The 12500-nt window shown below is 49.4% G+C and overlaps 1 protein-coding gene across 1 annotated transcript in view; it reads right to left on the bottom strand.

The window, feature by feature from the left end:
* Nucleotides 1–12500, bottom strand: part of LOC125038562 — a 114700-nt gene that overhangs the window by 84147 nt on the left and 18053 nt on the right. The window lies entirely within an intron of this gene.

Genomic DNA, 12500 nt, shown 5'->3' with positions numbered 1-12500 from the left:
AAAGAAAAATAAAAAATAAAAAAATGAAATTAAATTAATACAAAGCAAGACAGAACGTATAAAAGCAGAAAAAAACGGCTCAACCGAAGAAGACGATGGAAGATCAATTGCAAGAGAAGGACCACGGGTCCTTGCAATCAGAAACCCCGTCACGCATTCTCCCTCGTTGCAAATTCTCCCCCAGCGCCGCTTGAAGGGAGACAGCCATACAGCCGACCGAGGACCCAGGTGCCATCTGGCATCAACAGAGCCACACGTACCCCCTCCCCCCTGAACGCGGTCTTGTGCTGCCTAGGCCTTGGGGCGGCAGGAAGCCTTCGGGAGGGAGCGCCGTTCAGCTAAGGTCAAAGACTGAGGGGAAGGGGGCGGAGAGAGGGGGAGGGGGCGGGGAGGGGTCGGAGAGAGGGGGAGGGGGCGGAAAGAGAGGGGGGAGAGGGCGGAGAGAGGGGAAGAGGGCGGAGAGAGGGAGGGAGGGGAAGGAGAGACATGTGTGGGGATGGGGGGAGGGAGAAAAAAGGAGGGAAGGAGAGGGAGTAGGAGATGTTAGGGGAGAAAAGTGTGGGGGTTGAGGAGGGAGACAAGAAGAGGGAAGGGATGGAGAGGGAAGGGAAGGAGAGGGAAGGGAAGGCGAGGGAAGGGAAGGCGAGGGAAGAGAAGGCGAGGGAAGGGAAGGCGAGGGAGGGAGGGAGGGAGGGAGGGAGGGTGGGGGAGGGAGATCAGCCAGATAAAAATAATCACGCCTCGAAGCCGCCAGAATGACAATGACGACAAATAGCCCTTCCTCGACTACCTGACGTCGTATTAGGGCTGACCTGAGCGACGTTCGAAATTCGTCTCGGGTCGTCGTCGAATCCTGTCATACCCGGCGGAAGGAGGGGGAGGGAGGGGGAGAGGGGGAAGGGAGGGCGAAGGAGGGGGAGGGAGGGGGAGAGGGGAAAGGGAGGGCGAGGGAGGGGGCAAGGGAGAGCGGGGGAGGGGGAAGGGAGGGCGAAGGAGGGGGAGGGAGGGGGAGAGGGGGAAGGGAGGGCGAGGGAGGGGGAAGGGAGGGGGCAAGGGAGAGCGGGGGAGGAGGAAGGGGGGGCGAGGGAGTTGGAAGGGAAGGCGAGGGAGGGGGAAAGGGAGGGCGAGGGAGGGGGCAAGGGAGAGCGGGGGAGGGGGGAAGGGAGGGCGCGGGAGTTGGAAGGGAAGGCGAGGGAGGGGGAAAGGGAGGGCGAGGGAAGGGGAAAGGGAGGGCGAGGGAGGGCGAAAGGGAGGGGGAAAGGGAGGGCGAGGGAGTTGGAAGGGAAGACGAGGGAGGGGGAAAGGGAGGGCGAGAGAAGTGGAAAGGGAGGGCGAGGGAGGGAGAAGGTAGAGGGGAAAGGGAGAGCGCGGGAAGGGGAAGAGATGGGTAGAGGGCAGAAGGAAGAAGGGGAGATAGTAAAAGGAAGAGGAGACGGATGAAAAGTACGGCGAAAATGAAGACAACGAGAAGAAGAAGGAGAAGAAGAGGAAGATGAGCAGGGGAGGGGGAGGTAGGGGAAGGGAGGGGGGCAGGGGAGACCGGGAGACAAGACGGGGATTGTATCCACCGCATCACTAATACGGCTGATTATTCGCTTCTGCTGTCGACCGACTCGCGAGTCTCTTTTCGAAAATAAGGGAAAAAGAAAGAAAAAAGGGGAGTTCGCAGAAGTATGGAAATGATTATTGAACAATGAAAGAAACAAAGAAAGGAAAATGGGAGAAGAAAAGGAGAGAGAGAGAGAGAGAGAGAGAGAGAGAGAGAGAGAGAGAGAGAGAGAGAGAGAGAGAGAGAGAGAGAGAGAGAGAGAGAGAGAGAGAGAGAGGGAGAGAGAGAGAGAGACAGAAAGAGACAGAGAGAGACAGAGAGAGACAGAGAGAGACAGAGAGAGACAGAGAGAGACAGAGAGACAGAGAGAGAGACAGATAGAGACAGAGAGAGAGAGAAAAGCTAAATCAAAGAATATTTTTTCATTTTTTTGGTTGAGTTGGTGTGAAAGGATGAAAGAGCTGAACGAACTGCCAAAACAAAATATTAGATAACCTTTGAAGAAAAAGGAAGAAAGATAAAAAATAAAAGTTCGCAAACACCCGTTAAGGAACAACAAAAGGAAAGGAAACAAGAGAAAAAAAAATGTAATAAACTGAACAGAAAACAAATAAAAAAAAGACGAACCATAGGAGAAAGAGGAAGAAAGAAGAGAGAAGCCAACAGAGGAGAAATAATGGGCAGACCACGAAACAAGGCATTTACTGTGGTGTCGGACACAACGCTGAAATAACGAAGGAAGGGGAGACGAGAGAGGAGGGGATGGGGGGGGGGATAGACAGGGAACGATGATTAGACCCAAGAAAGAGAGAGAGAGAGAGAGAGAGAGAGAGAGAGAGAGAGAGAGAGAGAGAGAGAGAGAGAGAGAGAGAGAGAGAGAGAGAGAGAGAGAAAGAGTGAGGGAGAAATAAAGAGAATCAAGAAAAAGTAGGAGGAGGAGGAGGAAGAAAAAAACAAAAACAAAAAAAACAAAAAAAAAACTGAAAACAAGGAAAAAGAAAGAGAAAGAAAATTGAATTAGTATGTACATGACAAGTTGCACAGGAAGAAGAGAGACGAAGAATGAACAAGTGATGTCCGAACGAATGAAAGATGAAAGGACATGAAGAGAATTAAAGAAAGATGAGAGACGCAAAAAGAGAAGGCAGATGGTCAGTGAATGTGGGAAGGAGAAGGAAGAGGAAAACAAGGCGAAAAGAAAGAGGGAGAGCAAGAAAAGAAAAAGAAAAAGGAGAAAAAAAAGAGGTTACCAGAGACAGAGAAAAAAAGTGCAAAGAAAGCAGATGATAAGAGAATCCCTAAAAGGGCAAAGGAATAAAAAGAGAAGGAGGAAGAAGACGAAGAAGAAGAAGAAGAAAGAAGAAGAAGACGAAGAAAGAAGAAAGAAAGAAGAAAAAAAGAAGAAAGAAAAAAAGAAAAAAAGAAAAAATCGGAGGAAAATCAGAATGACCGTAAATGGCAAGAGCAGCGGCAGTGGGTGGATAGACGAAGGTAAAAGGAGGATAGAGGAAAGGAGGGGAGGAGAACAACGAGGGATCGGGAGGGGAAGGGGGAGGGGAGGGGAAGGGAGGGGAAGGGAGAGGAGGGGAGGGGAGGGGAGAGGAGGGGAGGGGAGAGGAGGGGAGAGGAGGGGAGGGGAGAGGGGGGAAGGGAGAGGAGAGGAGGGGAAGGGGGAGGAGGGGAGGGGAGAGGGGGGAAGGGGGAAGGGGGAAGGGAGAGGAGGGGAGGGGGGGGGGATCGGGAGGGGAAGGAGGAGGAGGAGGAGGAGGAGGAGGAGGAGGAGGAGGAGGAGGAGAAGGGGGTGAGGGGGAGGCGGGGTAGGCTCGTAGGACAGAGGCGCCCTTGTGGCCGAAGGATCGCCTCTTCACACACGCACACGGCCCTATGCACGTACACTCCGGCTGCCACTTAAGCAAGCAGTCACAAGCACCAGGCAAGTTGAGATGAGGACCTCCTCCTCCTCCTCCTCCTCCTCCTCCTCCTCCTCCTCCTCCTCCTCCTCCTCCCTCCTCCTCCTCCTCCTCCTCCTCCTCCTCCTCCTCCGCAGAGCCAATCCGTCTCCCCAAGGCTGTGCCCCTGGACTCGCCCCTGGGGTATGGGTGGGAAGAGGGGAAGGACGGGCGGACGTCTTTCGAAATAAGAAGGAAGAGAGAGATAATGAAGGAAGACAGAAAAGAGGCAGAGAGAGAGAGAGAGAGAGAGAGAGAGAGAGAGAGAGAGAGAGAGAGAGAGAGAGAGAGAGAGAGAGAGAGAGAGAGAGAGAGAAGAGAGAGAGCGAGAGAGAGAGAGAGAGAGAGAGAGAGAGAGAGAGAGAGAGAGAGAGAGAGGAGAGAGAGAGAGAGAGAGAGAGCGAGAGAGCGAGAGAGCGAGAGCGAGAGAGAGAGAGAGAGAGAGAGAGAGAGAGAGAGAGAGAGAGAGAGAGAGAGAGAGAGAGAGAGAGAGAGAGAGAGAGAGGGAGAGAGAGAGAGAGAGAGAGAGAGAGAGAGAGAGAGAGAGAGAGAGAGAAAGAGAGAGAGAGAGAAAGAGAGAGAGAGAGAAAGAGAGAGAGAGAGAGAGAAAGAGAGAACCTTCGAAACAGCGCCTTCCGAAAGACGCCAAATCCGGGCCCAGCGTGATGGACGTCCACTCCAACTCCCGCCTCCCCCCCCCTCCCCCCCAACACGCCCAAATCGCGCCCATTACCACAGCTCGCGCGCCCATTATCACAGCCCGCGCCTAGTAACAACCTCCCCGGCCTCCCGGTAACGAGAAAGCAACCGAAATTACCGACAAGACACGCTCTCGTCTCCCGACCCTCCACCACAGCCGCCCGGACCCTATCGGAACGGAGGCTACGTCGGCCGCCTGTCTCATCTCATCTCCCAGAAGGCGATGAAGCAGAGACCAAAAAGTAATCATCAGAAGGATAATACGCATCAGCGTAATTATCGGAAGGATGATACGCAAACTACATAACGGCAAGCAGCTACCTCTTCATATGTATATATATATATATATATATATATATATATATATATATATATATATATATATTTTTTTTTTTTTTTTTTTTTTCACTCTATTTGCAGATCCAGATGGGTCGGATATATAATAAGGGGAGAGCGAGAGGGAAAGGGAAGGAGGGATGGTGGAAAGGAAGGAACGAGAAATGGGGAGGGAAGGAGAGAGTGATGGGAGGGAGAGGAAGAGGGAGGGAGGGAGGGAGGGAGGGAGGGAGGGAGGGAGGGAGGGAGAGGGGAGAAGGAAGAGGGAGGGAGAGGAAGAGGGAGGGAGGGAGGGAGGGAGGGAGAGAGGAGGAGGGAGAGGGAGGAGGGATGGAGGGAGAGGGAGGAGGGAGGGAGGGAGGGAGGGAGGAGAGGGAGGGAGAGAGGGAGAGAGAGAGAAAAAGAGGAGAGAGAAAAGAGAGAGAAAGAGAGAGAGAGGAGAGGGAGAGAGAGAGAGAGGGAGAGAGAGAGAGAGAGAGAGAGAGAAGAAGAGAGAGAGAGAGAAAGAGAGAAAAGAGAGAGAGAGAGAGAGAGAGAGAGAGAGAGAGAGAGAGAGAGAGAGACGAGAGAGAGAGAGAGAGAGAGAGAGAGAGAGAGAGAGAGAGAGAAAGAGAGAGAGAGCCATGACCGCCTGTCCACCTTGTCTGGCCCAGTAATTCCACCCGAGAATCGCAAGGCGCCCACGAGCATCCAAACGCCCACCTTCGCTCGAGGGCACAAGGCGTCCATTCAGCACTGGCACCACATCGCAGCAGCATCTCACCAGATCAATTTTGACACCTTGTTTTGAATGATAAACGTGACCTTGCGGCCTCCTCCCACCTTTCCCTCTTAATTACAGAATGTTTCTCTCTCTCTCTCTCTCTCTCTCTCTCTCTCTCTCTCTCTCTCTCTCTCTCTCTCTCTCTCTCTCTCTCTCTCTCTCTCTCTCTCTCTTACTCTCTCTCTCACTCACTCACTCACTCACTCACTCACTGACTTACTCACTTACTTACTCACTCTGTCACTCACTCACACTTACTTATTCACTCTTTTTTCACTCTCGCTCTCACTCTTCCCCTCTCTCATTACGTGTGTTTTCTTGACCTCTAGTGACCTAACAGAATCATGCGACCCATCCCCCGATAACTTTATCACTCCAAACACCGAATTCTTAAAAAAAAAAAAAAAAAAAAAAAGAAACGAGTGATCACCTCCATAAAGGAATGTTATGTGATGTGATATCCAGTGAAAGTGACGAACAGCAAAGAATTCCTACCGTATAAACAACACCGGATAACCTGTGTGAATGATAGGTGGGGCTCAGTGACCCAACAGTTCAGACCCTTTAATATAGACACAGACACAGACACACACACACACACACACACACACACACACACAGAGAGAAGAGAGAGAGAGAGAGAGAGAGAGAGAGAGGAGAGAGAGAGAGAGAGAGAGAGAGAGAGAGAGAGAGAGAGAGAGAGAGAGAGAGAGAGAGAGAAAGAAAGAAGAAGAGAGAAGAGAGAGAGAGAGAGAGAGAGAGAGAGAGAGAGAGAGAGAGAGAGAGAGAGAGAGAGAGAGAGAGAGAGAGAGAGAATGAATCTAATGTATTCACAGAAGCAGACATTTAATCGTGTCACACCCACACATGAAACACGTGTGAACACAAGGAAAATCACCGTCATCAACGTCTTTATAAAACTTACTACCGCCTGGTCATCCACACCTTCACAAAAGAGGTATGTGAAGCAACAGACCGAGGGGAAGTCTCAGTTCTTGGAAATGGACCCTTTATCAGAAGAGCAAAGGCGACCCTGAATTGAAGCCCTCTTGACGAAAATCTTCCCCGTGGTTTAGAACGAAGAAAGTCTGATTTTACTGACATCTATCAGAGCAACGAGAAAACCTGGGAAAGTTCTTGTTGTTGAAAGGACACTCAAACAAGCTTACGGTATTTGATGTTTTCGGGGAAATTAAAAGGAACGGTATTATAGCTCACAAAGTAACATTTTACATACTAAAAGAATTAATATCGAAGGCAGAAGGACATACGAACTCATAACATACGAGGGAAGAGCTTTTACCAAAACTGTTCAAAGTGTGGCACCCTTCGCTCGCGCCATATTAAAATTACTCCCGTTACTTTGCTCAAACTGCTCAATATGGAAAGAAGAGTGACCACTCGCAACATTGCTGATAATGAAATGGCAGCCATGCAAACCCAATTACAAAATTCCTCAGAGCAATAACACAACCTGGAAATGCAATATCTGTCATCCTGCGCCAAAAACATTTTTCAGAAAAAAAAACTTTCTTCTTTCTTTCTCGCCTTGATAGCAATGAAAAACTACAACTTAAGACTAATGATCTGGCTCTACATCTGCCCCATGGAAGATGCGCCCTCCCCACCTTTAGTGCCCATTCCAGCACGAGCCCCAGTGCCACTTTTCATCTTCAGATCCAGTGCCTACTTCAGTACCTACAACAGCGCCAGTGTCAGCATCAACTTTCACAATCATCTCCACCATCTATGGCCAGGGAATCTGATAGACCTCGCTGCTGATGATGACAATGCAGATGGCGGCCATGATGCAGCAGAGAATTAATCAACGAATACAATACCAGGGAAGGATAACTGTACTTCTTGTGGGGGAGGGGGGGACGTTTGCAATTATAAGTAGACAAGTAGGAGCTCAAAGTGCAGAACTGGAACTCACTCCCTTACTCACTTACTCACTCACTCACTCACTCACTCACTCACTCACTCACTCACTCACTCACTCACTCTCTCTCACTCCCTATGTTTACTGATGAATAATAACAATGACGATGTCGATAACAACGACGACGATATTTACATCACTGATACAGGCCCCCAACCCACAGCAAGAACAATAACAGCATCAGCAACAATCACACAACCACCAACAGCACTAATAATAATAATAATAATAATAATAATAATAATAATAATAATAATAATAACAATAATAATAATAATAACAATAATAATAATAACAATAACAATAATAATAACAATAAAAATAATAACAATAATAATAATAATAATAATAATAATAAAAAAACACCGCCTCCCCCCTGCCCACCTCCCCCCGCCCCAATCACAAGCCAGCACGATCCACAACCCTCCTCTTCGCTCCAATTGGCTTCGGATTCGGCAATTCTCGCCCTAACGCCGCCGCCGCCGTCGCCGCCGCCGTCAGCGCCATCCGCATGTTTCGAGGCTGACGCAACGGATCCTTTTTCTCGCCAGTCCCATCGTCGTGTGTGTGCGTGTGCGTGGGCGTGTGCGTGTGCGTGTGCGTGGGCGTGGGCGTGTGCGTGTGCGTGTGCGTGTGCGTGTGCGTGTGCGTGTGCGTGTGCGTGTGTGCTGTGTATGTACGTGCGTGTCTGTTCTGTCTGTCAGTGTATTTTTTTGTCTTTCTCATCTCTGTCTTTCTGTGTCCTTGTGTCTTTCTCATCTCTGTCTTTCTGTGTCCTTGTGTCTTTCTCATCTCTGTCTGTGTCTTTCTTATTTCTGTCTTTCTGCGTCCGCGTGCCTTGCTTATCTGCTTCTGCCTGTGTCCTTCTGTATTTCTCATCTCTCTCTCTGTTCTGTCTGTCTGTCCTGTCTGTGATTCTGGCTCGGGCTCTTAAGACTCTCCCCGTCGTTTTTGTATGCAACAAACGAGCCTATAAATGAATCTTTTCTACTGTTCACAAATAAAATAAATATTATAATGGATACGTAGGTGAATAAACAAATAGAAAACAAAGAGAAAAGAAAAAACTAAACAAAAACAAAGAAAAGAAAAAACTAAACAAAAACAAAGAAAAGAAAAAACTAAACAAAAACAAAGAAAAGAAAAACTAAACAAAAACAAAGAAAAGAAAAAAACTAAACAAAAACAAAGAAAAGAATAACTAAACATAATCAAAGAAAAGAAGAGAGAAGAGGAGAAAAGAAAAGAAAAGAAAAGAAGAAAATAAATTAAAAGAAAAGAAAAAAAAGAATAGAATAGAAAAGAAATTAAAAGAAATGAAAATTTTGTGGAACATTGGCTGCCTGAAAATACTGCAGATTCTGTCATTTTCCACTTGTAAAGATTAGCTATTCTTTCAGCATTTCTTGATCTTAGTCTGATGTAATTCCCAATCTCCTTTCTCTAAGTTTGATTTCGTTTATACTTTTTTCATTTTATTTTATTTTTAATCAATTTCTCACCACTTACCCAGTATATTGTGTTCCGACTGATAATTATTTTTTTAATCAATATCACAACATTACAAGATACATATTTCTTAATATGTTTGCTTCGAGGCTGTTTTCCCTCCCTCCCTTCCTCCCTCCCTCCCCCCCCCCATCCCTCCCTCCCTCCCTCCCTCCCTCCCTCCCTCCCTCCCTCCCTCCCTCCCTTCCCTCCCCTTCCTTCCTTCCCTTCCCTCCCTCCCTCCTCCCTCCCTCCCTCCCTCCCTCCCTCCCTCCCTCCCTCCCTCCCTCCCTCCCTCCCTCCCTCCCTCTCTCCCCTTCCCTCCCCTACCTTCTTTCTATCCCTTCTGAGCGACAATTTACCTTCGTGCCCCCTGAGAGAAAAAAACCACAGACGAAAGGGCGACGTCACAGCCCCGTGGAATGATTCCCAACGCTTTTATTGGGGAATCATCGACGAAAGAATGTCTTCGCTTGAATCCCCGTCTCCTTTCGTATCTCGGACGCGGTGCTGGTGGGAGAATTTCGTTCGCCTATATTTACTTTCTTGTACGGATTTAGCTCCTCGAATTTCGGTGGAATCTGGCTTCGGAGGACTAAAAGCGTGCTTGCAAAAGACTTGCATTTCTGCTTTCACCGGCACCAGCCCGATTCTGGGGATGCGAAGGCTGAGAAATCGGGAGAGTAAACATTAAAGACAGTTGGCGCCACTGTAGGTCTTTCAAATTTCGTCTATATTATCCTATCTTGATCAGCCAACCTCACCCAACATTATCCACTCTAACCTCACCCCACCCCAACCAAATTCAACCACACGACCACAACCACAACCACAACCAAAATCCTACCCCCCCTCCCCCCCCTCCCCCCACGCCCCCCGCCCCGCCCCGCCCCGCAGCCGAGCGAGCGGCCAGCATGCACGGCCCGAGTCATATACCTCACGGAGGCTCCTCGACCAGCATCTTGCATCATCCCTCCATAAGCTAATAATCGATTTCTTTGTTACTAGCTGCCAACGCCGCTGCTGCCACCAATAGGCTACTGCCGCCACCGCCGCCATGCATGACATCATCTGGGCCTTATGAATCTTTTGCTACTCATTGGATGACAAAGACGAGTACGATAGCTTAGCTTTCACAATTTTTTAGAACTTTCTTTCTCACCCTTCTTTGCATTCCTCTCCTTCGTTCTTTCCTGTAATCTAGACCTAATCTCCTTCCTTCTTCACATCCTTTCATCTCAATCAAAGTCTTCCTCTCCTCCTCTTCTCTCCTTCTTCCTCCTCATCCACCTACTCCCTCGCCTCCTTCGTCCGTCTTCATTTCCCCCATCTTTTATCTCCCTTCTCCTCCGCCCTAATTACATCCCCAACGCCTTCGTCTATATGCAGGCATTTCTTCTTCTTAATACCCTTCTTCACCTTCTACTTTCTCTTCTCCCCCCTCTTCCAGCCATCTTCCTCCATTTCTTTCGCTGTTCCACGTCCTCATTCTTCTCCTTCTCCTTCCTTCTTCCTTCTTCCTTCTTCCTTCTTCCTTCTTCCTTCTTCCTTCTTCCTTCTTCCTTCTTCCTTCTTCCTTCTTCCTTCTTCCTTCTTCCTTTTCCTTCTTCCTTCTTCCTTTTCCTTTTCCTTTTCCTTTTCCTTCTTCTTCTTCTTCTTCTTCTTCTTCTTCTTCTTCTTCTTCTTCTTCCTCCTCCTCCTCCTCCTCCCTCGATATGGGCTTTGGGACTATTAACAATCGGTGTTTGTCTCCTTCCCGCTATTACTCCCCCCCCCCCACCCCCTCTCCTTCGACTCCTTGCCTCATCTGAACACTGCTTATCCTAGGCGCCGGCGGAGGGGGGAGGAAGGGGGGGGGGGGATTAACGCTAACATTTATCCAGAGTCAAATTAATTAAGTCCCATCGTTTCCGCGCGGGTACACGTTCGAGGAGGAAAGGAGAGGAAAAGGAGGGGGTGGGGGAGAAAGCGAAGATGGAAGTAGAGAGAAGGGGGGAGGATGGAAGCGAGGAGAGGAGAGGAGAGGAGAGGAGAGGAGAGGAGAGGAGAGGAGAGGAGAAGAGAGGAGAGGATTGGAGAAGAGAGTAGTGGAAGGGAAAGAAGAGGCAGTAGGAGAAAGTGATTGACAAGGATAATGAGCGGGAAGGATGAAGGGAGAAAGGAAGGAGAAAGAGAAGACAAAATGGAAAGAACTGCGAGCGAAACTGGACATGTCGATGGAGAAGTATGGGGACGAAAAGAGAGGGACAGAAAGAAAAAAGGGAGAAAAAGAAAAGGGAAGGGAAGAGGAGGGAGGGAGGGAGGGAGGGAGGGAGGGAGGGAGGGAGGGAGGGAGGGAGAGGGAGAGGGAGAGGGAGAGGGAGAGGGAGAGGGAGAGGGAGAGGGAAAGGGAGAGGGAGAGGGAGAGAGAGGGAGAGAGGAGAGAGAGAGAGAGACAGAGAAAGGAAAGAGAGAAAGAATCGTTGCACAGGAAGCACAGCATTCGAATTCGTCTCGACCTGCCTTCGCTCCTCTTCCTGTCTCCCTCTCCTCCACCTCGTCCTCGTACCCTTCTGTTCCCGCTTCTTCTTATCTTGCTCTCGCCTGATGGGCTTCAATTAGCGACCAGGATTGTTATGTAACCGTCCTACGTAACGTTCAGGAGGCTACGAACCAGCTGACCGGTTAAGCAGCACTGATGACCACCTGACTGAGGCCGGTTTGCCACTCGCCAAGCAACCACAAAAGAGGAAAAGGTCGGAGGAGGGATGCAAAGGAAAGGAAGGAAGAAGAGAGAAGATTTTAAAAAAAGGAAGGGTTGGGGAAGAGAGAGAGAGAGAAATTCGGGGAGAAGAACGAGGAAGGGAGAAAGAAAAAGAACGAGAGAGAGAGGCAGACAGAGAGTGACAACGTCTGATAGAACGAGAGTAAGAGAGCGAGAGACAAAGACAGAGTAAGAAAGAGCATAAAACAGGAAAGACACAAGAAGAGAGTAAAAAAAGAAGAAGAGAAAGAGGTGAAGGCGTGAAACCCGACGGAGTTCACTCAACCCTCCGAAGGCGAGTGACGCACGGCCCCCGAAAGCCTCCCTCTGGCGCCGAAGTGACTCTCCTTCCGCCGGAGGGAAAAGGAGTCCGCTCTGGGATCAAGACGGATGTCAAACCTCCCTGGAAGACCAGAAGGGATGACACGCACACAATAACGGATAAATGAGAGGAAAGACACGAACCGGAGAGTGAAATGCAGGGAAAGTCAAGAAAAATGGAGAGAGAAGGAAGGAAAGAGGAGGAGGCGGAGGGGGGGGGGGGGATTCACATTAAATGAACCAAGAGTAAAAAGGGGAAGAAAGAGTCTAAAAAAAAAGAGCAACGAGCAAAGGATGCCGCCCGAGACGATCCACGAGCAGAGGCCAAGCAGCAGCACCTCCATTATTATAATACGAGCGCCAGTCACGTACGACCACAATGAGATCAATTTGACACTCCTCCCCTCCCCCCCTTCCCTGCCCCCTGCCCACCCTCCCCCTTCAGAACAAACTCCTGACTCACGGGCATCCTCCTAATCCTTCCTCCTCCTCCTCTTCTTCTTCTTCTTCTTCTTCTTCTTCTTCTTCTTCTTCTTCTTCTTCTTCTTCTTCTTCTTCTTCTTCTTCTTCTTCTTCTTCTTCTTCTTCCTCCTTCTCCTCCTCCTTGACCTCCACCTCCACATCCTCCTCTTCTACCTCCACCTCCACCTCCACCCCCGCCTCCTCCTCCTCCAGCTCAAGCTCCAGCTCCTCCTCCTCCTGTTTCCTCG

The sequence above is a fragment of the Penaeus chinensis genome, chromosome 3 (genome assembly GCF_019202785.1).
Source record: "Penaeus chinensis breed Huanghai No. 1 chromosome 3, ASM1920278v2, whole genome shotgun sequence".
NCBI lineage: Eukaryota > Metazoa > Arthropoda > Malacostraca > Decapoda > Penaeidae > Penaeus > Penaeus chinensis.
This window is presented reverse-complemented; position numbering and strand designations above follow the sequence as displayed.